At 42.3% G+C, this 16,306-nt stretch overlaps 1 long non-coding RNA gene across 3 annotated transcripts in view; it reads right to left on the bottom strand.

Annotated features, from left to right (window-relative positions):
• Window positions 1–16,306, bottom strand: part of LOC145538610 (uncharacterized) — a 99,941-nt gene that overhangs the window by 53,620 nt on the left and 30,015 nt on the right. The window contains exon 3 of one of the 3 annotated variants that reach the window (XR_014077083.1): window positions 8,627–9,665. The exons of the other annotated variants lie outside the window; for them this stretch is intronic. This is a non-coding gene — a long non-coding RNA (uncharacterized LOC145538610). Of the gene's footprint in view, window positions 1–8,626; window positions 9,666–16,306 lie in introns of those variants that run through there. 3 annotated transcript variants of the gene reach the window in all.

Genomic DNA, 16,306 nt, shown 5'->3' with positions numbered 1-16,306 from the left:
AAAAATGAACAAATTGGAGATAGTCTGTGTTGGCTCTAAACCCACAGTACCCAGCACAGATCAAGTCACATAGCACCCTTTAAGTGTCTGTTTGTTGGATGAATGGAAAACGAGTTCCAGGATGTATTAGTTATCTCTTAACACACCCCCAAATTTAGTGGCTGAAAAGAACCACCATTTATTTTTGTTTGCCTGTCTACAGAGTAGACAGACAGCTCTGCTGGTCTGGGCCTGGCTTGGTTGACTTCAGTGTCAGCAGCCATCACTCACTCAAGCATCTGCAGTCCTCTAGTAGGTTCATTAGTGGTTGGACGGCTGTCGGGTTGAGAGACAGGGTGACCGGGCCACGTGTGTCTTAGTATCTAAGTAGACTAGCCTAGGCTTATTCCCATGGTAGCGCTGGGGTTCCAAGAGAGTGAACAAAGGCATGCAAGGCCTCTTAAGGCTTAGGCTCAGAACCTACAAAAATTGCATCACTTCTGTTCCCTCTTGCAGCTCAAGTAAGTCACAAGGCTAGCCCAGATTCCAGAGGAAGAGGAAAATGCCACTTCTTGATGAAAGAAAATAGAAAGTCACATTCCAAAGGGAGGTGGATACTGTGGGGAAAAGAATTGAGGCCGTATTTATAATCTATCACACAGGCAGAAGGAAGAGGCAGAGCAGGGTTGGAAGTTGGACTGTACTAAGAATCTTTGGGCTTCCTCAGTGGCTCAGTGGTAAAGAATCCACCTGCAATGCAGGAAACACAGGAGATGCAGGTTTAATCCCTGGATTGGGAAGATCCCCTGGAGAAGGAAATGGCATCATCAGGGCAGCATGGAATGACAGCAATCACTCACAGGCAGGCTCGGGGGAACGGTGGGGCGGGGAGCTAGGGACACATAGAAAAAGACTGAGCTGGATAAGAATGTAGAAGCCAGACCACAAAGGGCTTTGAAGGTCAGGCTGAGGATGTTTGGACTGTGTTTTCTACTCCCTGGGCAGCTCTCAAAAGTTTTTGTGATAGGAAATGACACCATCAGAAGAAACCTCAACCAATGTGAGAGGTTGAGGGAGCTCATTTTAGCCCTTGGTGCTTGTCATTCGGCAGTGGGCTGTGTACTACAGCTATGAGAGAAGCGCATAGAGCAGGAAGGGCTCTCTTCAAGTCTCTCCACTATTTCTCCCTGCTGAGTGCTCCCTAGGTGGCAACTGGACTCAGTCCAAAAGGCAAATAAGGAGCCAGTCCAAGTTTACTGAGACCACCACACGAGTAAAGATTACAACATTCTCAACAACTTACAACATGTTTGCCAGCCCAGGCTAATTTTCAGCTACTATTTCCTCTCCTTTGGAAGTATTTTGGTCATAAAGTGAATGCAATTAACAATCTCTTATATTTGTGGGGAATAAATACTAAACCTGGTGGTAGAGCAATTGGGTTATTTTCAAAGCCCAACCACTCTCTCTTTTAAACTTTAAGTAAACTCAACACACCCCCTCGCACAACCCTTGAACTAACTCAGGGGTTTGCTCTCTCTGCTCTGCCCTGCTGGCAATTCAACCAAAGTAAGGCTAGCCATGGAGAGGTGGAAGCCGGGTCCCTGGCATGGGAATAGGCTGAAATTCTAAGCCATCTTAAATGACAAGTTCTTACCCTCTAGGATTAAACTCCTTGCTTTGATCTTTAAGGTGTACCAACATGACAGAATGCCCATTCCCTGGTGGCTCAGACAGTAAAGAATCTGCCAGCAATGAGGGAGATCTGGGTTTGATCCCTGGGTCGGGAAGATCCCCTAGAAGAAGGAATGACAACCCACTCCAGTATTCTTGCCTAGAGAATTCCACGGACAGAGGAGCCTGGTGGGCTACAGTTCATGGGGTCACAAAGAGATGGACACAACTGAGCAACTTTCACTTTCATTTTTTCCAACATGACAAAACAGGTCCCATCTCTCAGGCTAAAACTGGCAGCATTTCAGAGAGTTTAGCTCTCTTAAGAGGAAACGTGGGATGTTCTTCTCCCCACTTTTTTGTCATTAATTCCTATTCATCCTCCAGAGTTCCACCTCAACAACATGAACCGAGGACTGTGGCCATCTGCCTCCCTGCTTTATCACTAAGGTCTAACACTTAAGTGGTGCTGACTGATTATTAGTCGAATGAATATATGAATGAATATTGGAGCCAAACACAGTACTCACCTGTGCCAGTTGTGTTTTTGTGGGCAGGTTACTTGCTTAGCTTTCCTAAGCCTCAGATTTATCACATGTCAGGTGGTGATAAGAGGCTCTACCTCAAAGTTTTCAGGGAAGAAATTACCCATACAGGTTCAGCTCCATGGTGGATGCTCAGTAAACAAAATGTGAGAAGAACAAAAGAAAAAGCCCCAAATTCTGGCAAGGTGGAGTTCTCTCCAAAATGTGCAGAAGAGACATATGGAGCAAACCAATTCAGTTTATCTGCAGCTGGCAGGAAAGTGTCATGAGACTATTCTCGCTTTTTGGGTTCCTGCCATCTCACCAAAGCCATTCCCTTCCTCATCTGGAGGTAGGCTTTTGAAGTGCAGTCCACATGTCAGATGGCAGCATGACATGGACTAAACATGAACTCCCATTACTAAATACAGCTAATAGCTACTGCAGGGGGTATTCTTATGTGCCTCTCAAAAGACCTGTCCAAGTCTTAATTGCCGGTACCTGAGAACATGACCTTATCTGGAAATGGGGTCTTTTGTAGACATAATCAAGTTAATACAAGGTCAGAGTGGATTAGAATGAGCCCTAAATCCAGTGACTGATGTCTTTATAAGGGAGAGGAGAGGGAGATTTAGACACTGAGACACACAGAGAGAAGGCCATGTGACAGCAGAGAGAGAAATTGGACTGATGCACCTGGAAGCTGGGCTTCCCAGGTGGCTCAGTAGTAAAGAATCTGCCTGCCAATGCAGGAAGTGCAGTAGACATGGGTTTGATCCCTGACCGGGAAGATCCCCTGGAGAAGGACATGGCAACCCACTCCAGTATTCTCACCTGGAAAATTCCATGGACAGAGGGGAAAATCCCATAGACAGTCCACGGGGTCTCAAAAGAGTTGGACACGACTTAGCAACCAAACAACAGCAGTAACGACAACACCTGGAAGCCAAAGAAGGCCAAGGATTGCTGGCAACCACCAGAAGCTGGAAGAGGTAAGGGAAGTTTCTCCCCTAGAGCCTTCAAAGGGAGTAAGGCCCTACCAAAACCTTGATTTCAGACTTCTAGCCTCCAGAACTGTGAGAGAATACGTTTCGGTTGCTTTAAGTCACCCAATTTGTGGCAATTTGTTATGGCAGCCCTAGCAAACTAATACACATGCAAACAGCGTTCTTTTTTTCTAGTCCTTAGGATTTGTTCCCAGCCTTTCCTGGAAAAAGTTTCATACCCAGAACAAAACATTGTCCGGTCACAGGACATTTTCAGACGTGTGAAATCAATAGGCAGAGGAGTAAAGAAGGGTAACCAAGGGGTCATCAAGAGGAGGTGGCAAAGGAGATCAAGGCAAATGTGGGCATCCACAGGGCCACAGTGGGCAGTGTTAGCCTGATCCGGCTTTCAGCCAAGAAGGGCCAGGTGGGGCCAGCTTTGCCAGTTGTTACAGAAGACAGGTGCCATGAAGTCAGCCTGCCTAGGACAATTGCAAAAGTTGTACAAGGTCAGGCCAGAAGCCAGGCCTGGAAATGCCCATGTAGGGCATTCGAGCATTCCTTCCATCCTACATCATGGGGGCTCTGGGTTTGCTTATGCTTGCAAAGGGCTACTTTGGCACTCAGGCTGACTTAAATCATTCCTGGAAAGCTGTGTTTCCTATGACCTAATGGTCTCAGTCTGTAATGGACCTTTCATCAGCTGCTGGGGTATCCCCTTATGTGTGTATCACCTACGGGGACTTGGGTCCTCCCCTCCTCCCCACCTTCTGTATTCTGAGATTGGAACCCAAACCCCCACAAGTAGGCTGAGCTCACCAGGGCTCAGGGCCAGATAAAGCGAGCAACATCGTGGGAACACCACTGGCCACTCACGGAGACACACAGAGGACTGGTGCGTGGGCTGTTGTAACAAATGACCGTGGTTCCCTCCCCATGACCTCTGATAAGGGGGAGAAGACTGTGGCCTGTGTGTAACGCTAACTAAAATTTCAAAGCACACATCTATTTTGGAAAGACCCCAAGCCAATGGTTGATTGTAAATGTTATTTAAAAATTATTCTTGAGGGTCCTCTCTGTACAAGACTTTAAGTCTATGGGTCTCAGGACTCAGAGATCATGACTGTTGAAGGCTCATAATTCTGTGTGGAAGATGGAGCCACATGAGCCTTTGGAGATGAAGCCGGATGAAGGGACATGTAAAGGCCAGTGAGAAGGCAGGTAGAGTAGGGATCACACACCTGGTTTTGAGCACCTACTCTGTGCCAGGGGCTGGAGACCCTGGGAAGAAGTGAGGGTCTTGCCTTGGGGAAGATTAAAGGCAAAATAACTTCAACATAAGCAGCCAATTTCTGGCCACTTCTCTCGTCCCACCCCCCTCCCCCCACTTCCCTGTCCTTGTCACTCTGGCCTACTTTTCTCACAGTATTCTCACTTTCTGAAACAATTTTTCTTTGTTACTTGATCATTGTCTTTCTCCCTTTCTGGAATGTGTGCCCAGTGAGAACTTCTTCTATGCTCTCCCCAAAGTCTACCGTGGTATCTAGCACTTCATAGTTGCTCAACAAATATTTGTTGACTAAATACAATACAGCCCAGCAGGAGTAAAAGAAGCCAATAAAGAAAAGGCATTAAGATTATTGGCTTTGAATCTGGATTCCCTAGGTTTGAACCTGAGCTCTTCTGCCTACTCACTCTTGCATCTTGATCTCTTTTCTTAACCTTTGTATGCCTCAGTTCCCTCAACTGTAAAATAGGGACACTAACATAATCTGCCTCGCAGGATTGTTAGGACGATTAAGTGAGTTCATATATACAAGAAACACTTCAAGGAAGGATTAGCAAACATTAAACAATACAGTAAACAATATCAGCTTTGCAGGTCACATGGTCTCTTTGCAATGACTCCACTCTGCACTTTCAGCACAAAAGCAGTCACAGACAATACACAAAGGAATTGAACGTGCTTCTTCCCAGGTGGCACGGTGGTAAAGAATTTTCCTGCCAATGCAGGAGATACAGGAGACACGAGTTTGGTTCCTGGGTTGGGAGTGGGAAATGGCAACCCACTCAAGTATTCTTGCCTGGAAAATTCCATGGACAGAGAAGCCTGGCAGGCTACAGTCCATGGGGTTGCAAAGAGTCAGACATGACTGAGCACACGTGCATCCATCCATCCACATTTCAACTAAAACATTAAGAGTTACAGCACAACATAAAACACATAAGAATTATAACCCCAAATAATAACCTATTGACTAGGGAACTCAAAGTCTTTCTTTCACAACAAATTCACTGTGTGACTTGAAAACTCCCTAAGCTATAGTTTTGTTGTTGTTGTTGTTTAGTTGCTAAGTTGATGAATGGAATGGGAGGGAGTTGCTTAGTTGATGATGGATGGGAGGGAGGTTGAGAGGGAGGGCACATATGTACACCTATGGCTGATTCGTGTTAATGTTTGACAGAAAACAACAAAATTTTGTAAACCAATTATCCTTCAATTAAATAATTAATTAATTAAAATAAAAGAGCTCCCAGGTGGCTCAGTGGTAAAGAATCCACCTGCCAATGCAGGAGACTCAGGTTCGACCCCTGGGTCCGGAAAATCTTCTGGAGAAGGAAATAGCAACTCTCTCCAGCACTCTTGCCTGGGAAATCCCTTGGATGAGGAGTCTGGCAGGCTATAGTCTTTGGGGTCGCAAACGAGTTGGACGTGATTTAGCAACTAAACAACAGCTCCTATTCATATGAAATCTCTAGAAAAACTATGTAGTAGCAGAAAATAGATTGAGGCGCTTGGGCTGGGGAGAAGGGATGGCCCATAAGGGAACATGAGGAAACTTTTGAGGGATTTGAGAGTATTCTAAATTTTGATTGTGGTGATGGTTATGTGACTGCATACATTTGCTAAAACTTATACAAATATATGGTTCAAGCGTATAAACTACACTTCAATAAAGTCATGAAACATAAGTGCTGTGTATATTTTTTAGGTTCAGCTAGATTATTCTTTCTCAAAATTGCATATTTGTTTTAGAAAATGTTCATGGTATAAAAATGGAAAACAAAACCTTAAGCCTACCCACCAGAGGTAGCTACTATTAACATTTTTGAAGAGTTAAGATTGAAACAAATAATATACCCTGAGAGTCTTCACTTAATGTTAAATCTTGAGCATTTTACAAATTCTTCAAAAACATAATTTTTGGCAGTTCCAAAAGTCTGTTTTGTGTGCTACAGTAGTAGATTACTGACAAATTCCCTGTTGTTAGACTATGAGATGTTTCCATATTTTACTCTTGTAAAGTTAGACTCTGAAAGTATAATTTAGCTCCAAAGTGAAAATGAAAGTTGCTCAGTCGTGTCCGACTCTTTGTGACCCCATGGACTGTTCAGTCCATGGAATTCTCCAGGCCAGAATATTGGAGTGGGTAGCCTTTCCCTTCTCCAGGGGATCTTCCCAACCAAAAGACTTCCCAGGGATGGAACCCAGGTCTCCCGGATTGCAGGTGGATTTTTTACTAGCTGAGCCACAAGGCGCCAGAAGTTATGAATAGTTTCCAAGGCTCTTGATAGATATTTTAAAATATCTATGAGAGTCTTTCAGAAATAGCGTATAATCAGCATAAGAGAGTGACCATATTACTGCCTGTCAGCACTGTTTCCTTCTTTTTCTGTTTCTTCAAAGATTTCAGACTGCTTTGATTTCTGGTGAGGCTGATTTGTTCTTAAGTGCTGTGGCCTTCCCTGGGGCTGCTCACACACATTCCAGTCCTTCTCCCACTGGGAACAGGATAGATTTTCATTTTTCCTCCTTTGAAAATAGGCTTGCTTTGCCCATATGACTTGTTTTGGTCAGTGAAATGTGAGTGAAGTAACATGTTACTTCTGGCAAGGAGTTTCAAGAGCCAGTGCAAAATTTGCCACATATTCCCTATTCCCTCCCTGTATGACCATGAAAGCATCAGTCACAGTGGAGCCTCTGTTGGTCTGGGTCCTTGAGAGACCCTGATGACCAGGGGTCCCCAACAGACTCACACTGGGAGGTAGCATGAGTGAGAAGTAAACCTTATTAAATCACTGAAATTCAGAGTTAGTTGTTACTATGGCATAATCAAGATTGCCTTGTCTCATGTATTTTTGTATGATAACAAGGTGAAAAATTGACCAAAGTCCTTCCACTTTAGGAAAATGCATAAATTGATACTAGGATTGTGTAATTATGAAACAGAAAAACCATATGTCTTCACACAGCCAATGATGTTTCAATTTGAAAATAATTTCCTAATGCACTTCTATAAATAGAGTGAAGAAAGGAAGTTATTTGGTTCACAGGAATAAAGTAAACCATGGGCTTTTATGAAAATGGCTCCAAAAATTCAGTAAGGAAGGGAAAAATCAATTCTGGGACTTTAAATTGATCCATGTCTAATTTGTTTTGTGTCCTTCTACTATTGTAACCTAGACAACATTGTGATTTCACAGAAGCACCCCATGCTGCTTTGATGAGAAGTGTTCAGAGGGGTACACAGGACATGTTATAATAATCAAGCTGCTGCCCAGGGATGGAGCATTTAGTGTTTGGATCTCAAACAGGAAGTCGTTTTTATTGTCAAAGGAAAGACAATAAATGATCTTTTCCAAGGCCACACAAGCAGAAAAACACACAGGATGTGGAAGGTCAGGTAGAGCTCCAGTGGTGGGGAAACAGAGACTCACATGAACAGCAAGGAGATGATATTTTGCAAATTGTATCGGCAGACAGATCAGACAGGTATTAAGGGCTCCTAAAAAGTAGCCTCTCAGTACAAGTAAGCCTGATATTTAGGGCCAGAATCTACACAGAATCCAGAGGTCATAAAATGCAAGAAGAAAAGAAAAGAAATCATGAAAAACGCCACTGGCTAAGTATTTTCGCTCTACAAAATGGTAACAAAACTCTCCTACATACATACTATTTTTTGCTGTGGTATACAACATGTCATATGTGTATGTATACATATATACATACATATGTATTCATAGTCTGAGTATAACCATTGTCAAAAATCATTTTACTATCTTTAAATTGCCCGAAGTTTCAGAACCTTTCTGGGCTTTGCTATAGAGAGATATCCGGGCTGGTGGATTCTTTACACGATTATTACAGTCAAGATTCTAGTGCCCACAGTGGGAAAAACAATAAATAAACAGCATCTATTCATCCCCATGTCTCTGTTAAACAATGCATTGCTTTGAGAGTTTTTGTTTGTTTGTTAGTTTGATTGTTTGCTTGCTTGTTGAGAAGAGATATTGGTAAAGTAGGAATGATTTTCTTCATTTACTATTGGAATATTTATAGTAACCTTGATGTGACTGATACAAAAGAAAAAAATATCAGAAATAATAGGAGAATTATAGCTAGAAATAAAGATTTCTAATGAACGTAGGTTACAACCACAAAATCAACAAACAATTCTTATATTTGGAAGAATCATTAATGTTCAGATTTTTAATTTTGATTTCAAAGTCATTTTTAGTGAGAATATAGAAGAATTTTTATTTTTCCAAAATCAGACTATTAGACTACATCTTTGCTGGATTTAAGTAATCACAAAACATCTATTAAGCAGCACAACTAAGCACAAAGGGAAAAAAAAAAAACCCTACAGATCTACTTCTACTGGAGAAGGTAATAAAGAGGTAAGAAAGGAGGTTGATTTTCTTCCCTTGTACATTTGTAAGTAAAATGAGAATAATCCTTATGGTCACAAGGATTGCTTTTGAAGGTTATTATGTCATAATAACAATAACTAATATTTATTGAGTATCTAGGAGAAGGCAATGGCACCCCACTCCAGTACTCTTGCCTGGAAAATCCCATGGACGGAAGAGCCTAGTAGGCTGCAGTCCATGGGGTCGCTAAGAGTCGGACACGACTGAGCGACTTCACTTTCACTTTTCCCTTTCATGCACTGGAGAAGGAAATGGCAACCCACTCCAGTATTCTTGCCTGGAGAATCCCAGGGACGGCGGAGCCTGGTGGGCTGCCCATCTATGGGGTCGCACAGAGTTGGACACGACTGAAGCGACTTAGTAGTAGTAGCATTGAGTATCTACCACACTGCAGACAGTCTAATCTTCACAAAAACACAGTCAAGTCAGCTGTGGCACATTCTTACACCGTGGTCCCCAGTTAGCCACATCTCTCAGTATTCACGGTCTTACGTATTCCTTTCTGTACTGCTTCTGAGCTTGGCCATGTGACTTGCTTTGGCTAATGAGACATTGGCAAGCATGGTATAAGCAGAGGCTGGATAAGAGCTTAGACACTGGATTTGCCCTCTTGAGATCTAGTTGCCATGTAAAAATCTCAGGCTAAATTACTCAGTGATGACAGTCCATCTGAAATGAGGCTCTGGAGGATGAGAGGTCATCTTAGATTCTTCCAGCCCCAGCCAAGCTCCTTGCTGAATGTTATTCAAGCAAAACCAGAGGAAGAACAACTCAGCTGAGCCCCACCCTGTAGAATGACAAAAAATTAATAATTGTTATATTAAGCCACTATATTTTGGGGTGATTTGTTACAAAGCAATAAATAATGGAAATGTGGGTAATGTAATTTATAATTGACAAATATGGAAACTGAGGCTCAGAGAGTTTAAATACAATTGTCAAAGTCTTAGAATACGATTGTCAGTTCCAAATACACCACATAAAATCTCAAGTCCTTTTCACTATGCTCTCCTCTAAGTTCAAAATTGGGTATCTAAATGTTTCCTTAGCTGAATAATAAACATCTCGAATCTAAAATGTCCCAAAGCAATGCTTGAGGTCCTCTGCCTCCTTTCTCTGGGTTCCCTACCTCCGTAAATAGCATCAATACCCATCCAGCTGCTCAGGCCAAAAAACTGAAGTTATGGGGAATTCCCCAGCGGTCTCACTGCCAGAGCCTGGATTCAGTCCCTGGTCAGGGAACTAATATCCCACAGGCTGCTTGGTGCAGTGAAAAAAAAAAATGTGGAGTTATCATTGACCTCTTTCTTTGATTCATACCCCTCAACCAATCTGGCACCAAGTTCTGTCTACTCTAACTTCAAAGTGTCCTCTCAAACTGACCCTACTGCTCATCACATCTTCCTCAACCATTCCAGTGCTGGCTACCATCACGCCTTGAACTACTACCATAGCGTCTGGGTGGGAGGGGGTTAGCAATAGAGAGAGCCAAGGGAAAAGGAAAAAGAGACAATAGAGCAATACCTTCTGAGTCAACAGCTCTTGCTGTCAACCCTCCACCATCCTCATCTCTAGCACTCTTGGTTATCTTCAGGGAAATGAGGCTGGAACCTAGCAGCAAGAGAGATCTGCCTTCTCTCTTTCCCCTTTTCTCTTTCTCCTTTTCTAGAAACCCATTTCCCCTTTTCCCCCTTCTCTAAAACCTATAAAAATGGGTTTTAGCCCATTTCTGGAAAAGCACAGTAACTGAATGTTTGCACAACACCCCTCCACACCCCACCATTGATTTGAGAATGAGATGCTACATCTGACTTCAGGGAGATTACAAGGTAGGGGATTATGGTCTTGAGCAGGTTTTATCCCTTCCTCTGCACACTCAAATGTTGCTTTGGATTTTGAAGGTTTATTTATCAAGAGAGGAGATCTGGACCAGGTGGGTTGGGGGTGGGGTGTGGTTAATTGACTAAGCAAGGCCAGCACTTCCCAAAGAAAATGTTATTTTTAAAAGAGACCAAAAAAAAAAAAAGCACCAGGATGTGTTAGCCCAATAAATAATTAATTGGACTGCCTATTCACAGACTAATAGAAAGATATTGCAGAATGGCCTACATGTCAATCAATGTGCAGTTAGTTAAATAAGCACTATGCAGATGTCACTTGTAAAGCCCAGATTTATACATTAATTGTATGTTTTACCCAGGCAAAAGCATAATATCTAGTAACTTCACTTCAAATTCTATTAAAATCTCCCATGGCCTTGAAAAGGTTACCTGACATCTTGTAGGCCAGATCCAAGGCTGACTAGACATGTCCCCTGCCGCTGAGTGTACAATAGCCAAACATTCAAACAACACTTGCTGCCCATACAGAGAAACACTGAGGGCTGTGATCCTTCTGGCCTACTGGAATCCTCCTGACTTCAGGGTGCACAGCTGCAGCAGCAAATGCAAAGGCAGAATGTGTGTCTGCAGATACCCTAAACCCAGCTCCATCAGCAATTCCCACTCCTATCTAACCAATTTCCTAATGGTTTGATATGCTTTTAAAAGAAAAAGGATGAAGATGTACTATGACTACAATATTGCTGTTACTACTACTGAAAGTCCTACTATGTCTCAGGAATTGTGTTTAGTGCTTTGTAGGCCTTTTCCCCCCACAGTTATTTCTCATCACAACCCTGTGAAGCAGATCCTATTTTTATTCCATTTCTTTTTTCAGATAAAATGTCTAGAAAATGAAAAAACACAGAGTAATCAAAGTTAGCTCACAGACAATGACACAACAAATTGACATCATGTAGCTCCTGGGGAGACGGACTCAGAAGGAACTAAAATCGCCTCTATGGTATTCTTGCTCAAAGTGCATAGCTGGAAGTCAATCAAGATCAAACACAAACTGAGGGACATTCTTAAAAATACTGGGCAGTACTCTTCAAATGCGTCAAGATCATGGAAGACAAAGACATTGCAAAGCTGTTCCATATTTAAGGGAAACAAAATAAGACAACTCTAAGCAGCACGTGGACATGGACTGAAAAGGAACATTAGTGGGGCAATTGATGAACTTAAGGACTGTGGATCAGTTAACAGTATTTTGCTAATATTAACTTTCTGATTTTTATCCTTTCTCTGCGGCAAAAAAAATGACAATATTTGGGTAAACTAGGTGATGGGTAATCAGAAATTCTTGATGCTATTTTTCTCATTTTTTTTTTGCAAGTCAGAAGCTATTTCAAAATTAAAAGTTGAAAAATGTAAAAAAGAAAAAAATGTTTTTTTAAAACAGTATAGCACTCAATCAGGGAATCTCAGGACACATAGCAGGTGGTACCAAATAAGGAATGGAAAATGAGACTGTTTCTCTTCCCACACCTCTTGATATCATTTGAGGTTTGTCCTTGGAGTGGTTCATCCAGAAGATAAATTTCTCTTGTGTAGAATTTTTGTGAGTGACAGTCTGTTGGATTTGGAAGGTAACTTAGAGGGCTTCCCTGGTGGCTCAGACGGTAAAGAATCTGCCTGCAATGCGGGAGACCTGGGTTCAATTCCTGGGTTGTGATGATCCCCTGGAGGAGGGCATGGCAATCCACTCTAATATTCTTGCCTGGAGAATCCCCATGGACAGAGGAGCCTGGCGGGCTACAGTCCACGGGGTTGCAAAGAGTCGGACACAACTGAGCGACTTAGCACACACACATTCTTAGGGGTCTCGTTTTTCAGAAAAGACACCTGAAGCTCAGAAGGGCATGAGGCTGATGGACCTGAGGTCACACAACAGGAGAGCCAAGATTAGCACACAGATAGTTCTTCTGGGTCACGGGATACTACTTCTGTTCCACCACTTTCAAATTCTGAAAGAGGACACCGTTGTGCCAGAATTCATGGAGTAGGGCCCTCATCCAGTAGCTGTGTGATTCTTTCTAACTACTCGCCAGAGATTTGCTTCTGTGGGTAAGATACTCATTCATTCATTCATTCATTTAGCATAAATTTATTGAATCCCTCAAGTGCCTAGCACTACTTGAAGGGCTACAGATACAGTAATGATCAAAAACAAAGTCCTCCAATTCTAGCAGACTGGCCTGGGTTCTGATCTATTTTCCACTAATGACCTGCATGACCTTGGGCACATTCCTTTAGTTTGCTCTTCTGTAACCCAGAAAGAAAGAATTACTGAAAGGTTGTTCTGAGTATGAAATAAGATACCAAATCTAAGCTCTTAGCAGAATTGTCTATCATATAAGCACTCAATAAATGTTAAATAATACTGTTATTTTTTTCTCTCCAACCTGAGACTTTGTCAGTTATGTTAGCTGGTGGAGGTATCTGGGAGTGCTCAGAAATTCTATAGAATATTTCTAAATGCATTGAAAACTCACATTTAGGAAGGTGAGTTTTTCCAACAGAGTAATTTTCCATTTCCCACTTCATTTCTTTGTTATTTTCAAAGGTAGATAAACAATAAAAAGAAAGGGCAAGCAAGGCCAGCTGAGAAAATTGGTGCTGAGCACGGAATCTAAATAGGAGTTGTAATACGCAGAATATCTGATAAGTTTTATCTAGATTCAAATGAGACTGTTCTTGAAGGCTGGCTGCATTGAGCCTCTTCATGGGCATAATTCGACTGCCACTTTAGCCAACTCTTGATTATTTCCACAAATGAAAAGAATAATAGACACTGTACATAAAATAAGGCAAGCAGAACTCACTAATGCTACTTGGGGAAAGCTTCCAGGGCCTCCTATTGCTATGTTCTGAGAACATAACCCTTGATCCTCTGCCACATTCTTTGTTACCTGCCTCCTTAGGATCAGGTCCATCTAGGTACCCACCTTCTCCCCCTCCCTCACCTTCTCCCATAGCACCCAGCAGAGGGCCTCAAACACAGAATGTGTTCAACAAATGTATATGAAATAAATAAATCTATCTGGGGGAGTAAAACCTAGTCAAGCAATCAGAAAATAAAGTCTAATGTAGTGTTGCTGCTAAATCGCTTCAGTCGTGTCCGACTCTGTGCGACCCCATACACGGCAGCCCACCAGGCTCCGCCATCCCTGGGATTCTCCAGGCAAGAATACTGGAGTGGGTTGCCATTTCCTTCTCCAGTGCATGAACCGGAAAAGTGAAAGTGAAGTCGTTCAGTCATGTCTGACTCTTAGCGACCCCATGGGATTTTCCAGGCAAGAGTACTGGAGTGGGGTGCCATTGCCTTCTCCGTAATGTAGTGTAAGTTCCTTCAATTCATTCAAAATTCTGTCCACACAAACGTGGTTGGAACGCAAGTGCATAGAATGTATTTCAGTTTCCTATGCTCCCTATAAAACAATTTTCAATGAGAGGTGGGATATTTAAGAGTATGGTATCATATTCTCCAATCACAAACTCTTTAGAGAAACGACAGTAAATAAATCCAATCAATAGATCTATTTGGCTATATATCCCAAAGGTCTGTGAGCAGACATCATTGATATTACACTAAGTGTATCTTCACCTTCCTTGATAAGCAGAGGTGAAATCAGTATTTCTTAAAGATGCTCCAAGTGACTCTATGGAACAATCAGCATTGAGACTCAATGTGTAGATACATTACGTGTTTGAGTACCTAGTCTAGCGGATCATGGCATTTGTCAAATCCCAATTTCAAATTTCTGGAGGAAAGAATCTGTGTAACTCAGCTGGGATCAGGTAGCTACCTCTGTTCTAATCAAGGTGGCCAGGCAGGCAGGAACACATCGTTCAAATTGGTTTTCTGGACACCAATTCCTGTGATATCACCATTCCTGTGATAGTCCATGAAATTCTTCAAGAAAATGAAGGAGTGTCATTGTAAGTTGGGCAGATATCTAAAATTGTGGTGCAACAAATATACAGAGTTGTTTCTACTTGTTTCAGAATAAATTAAAGTAGCTTCCAAAGACCAAAGCAATGCAAACATTTCTTTAAAAAAACATCATTTGCATGAAGAGATCTAGTGGATTCAAAAAGAAGTCATAAGAAGAGCCAGATGAAAAAGAGGTAAAATTGGTGCTCCAAGAAATGACATGAAGCCCAGCTCACTCAACTAGAAATGAATCCCAAATTTGGCTGTAAGTTTCCTTGCAGCAAATACAAAGAAAGTAAACCAGCTACATGATTCATAAGATAAAACATACCAGTCACTAGTAATAGGGCAGCTCTTCCTGAACAGAGAACTAAGAATTTCTCTTGTGTGGTTTAGTAAGCCCTATTCTCAGTGACCTTCCTGTAGGAGATAAGAAAGTGAATTGTTATGACATCATTCTCTGTAGATCTATAGCCCAAGGTCAAGGGCAGAGGGCAGGGCAAGTACAAAGAGCAGAGGGTAGCAAGTGGTCTGTGCAGAGCGCTTGAGGATGGGTCTCAACTGTTGGGTCAGAGAACAACTTGTTTTGAAGCAGGGCTTCATTTTCATTTTGAAGAGAAACCTCCTACTTCAAATTTCCCTCAGGCCTGCTCTGCTCCCTTCAGCCTCAACCCCCACCCTGAACCACAAACTCTCTGTTATCAAAGTTGGGTTGTTTACTTAACAAGAGCCTAGCAGAGAGCTAGACAAAAACCACATTCGGTTGGTCCCCTATAAAAGAGTTCTGAGGAAGTTCTATGAGGTTCTCTATGTCGCCAACATTAGTCAGCTTTCAGAGGACAGATGAGCATTTGTGAAATGGGACATGAAACAAAAAGGAAACGAGAAAAGGAAATAAAGTTCAACAGGCAGGGCACTGCCATTTTGGGTTCACTTTTCAGAAAACCTGCCTTATCATTTACCTTCTACATAAACCTGCCTCTAAAACAGACTTCATTCTAAGTTCCATCTTTTCTTATTCAAGCAGGAGAATTTCTATCTCCATAAGTTGAGTAGGATCAACATATTAAAAAGGAAAACAAAATGAAGTGACTATGGCAAAGAATGCCATAGTTGTGTAGGAAAAAAATCATTAGGATGGAGAAAGTCACCCACGGGTCATTTGGAGATCATTTAGATAGTTGTCCATGCCTGCATGCACCCAGAAGCAGACTCCTAATCTGTGTTCTTTTTTTTTTTTTTACAGATGTCTGCTAGGTACACTGAGAAAGCCTGGGCCATCCCTGCTAGGGTGCAGAGAAGTAGGGAATGGCCTTGGAAAGGGGCAAAGGCCTTAAAGTCAGGTAGGTCTAGATTCTAGTCCTGCTCTCTTCGGTAACTCAACCTGTCTTAGCATGTTTTACCACCTCTAAAATGGAATAATAGGAATCCCAAGTAGCACAGTGGTAAAGAATCCACTTGCCAATGCAGAAGATGCAAGAGATGTGGGTTCGATTCCTGGGAGGTAAGATCCTCTGGGGAAGGAAATGGAAACCTGCTCTTGTATTCTTGCCTGGAGAATTGGACAGAGGGGCCTGGCAGGCTACAGTCCAGGGGGTCACAAAGAGT

The sequence above is a fragment of the Giraffa tippelskirchi genome, chromosome 2 (assembly GCF_054371585.1).
Source record: "Giraffa tippelskirchi isolate mGirTip1 chromosome 2, T2T-mGirTip1v1.2.pri, whole genome shotgun sequence".
Lineage (NCBI taxonomy): Eukaryota > Metazoa > Chordata > Mammalia > Artiodactyla > Giraffidae > Giraffa > Giraffa tippelskirchi.
This window is presented reverse-complemented; position numbering and strand designations above follow the sequence as displayed.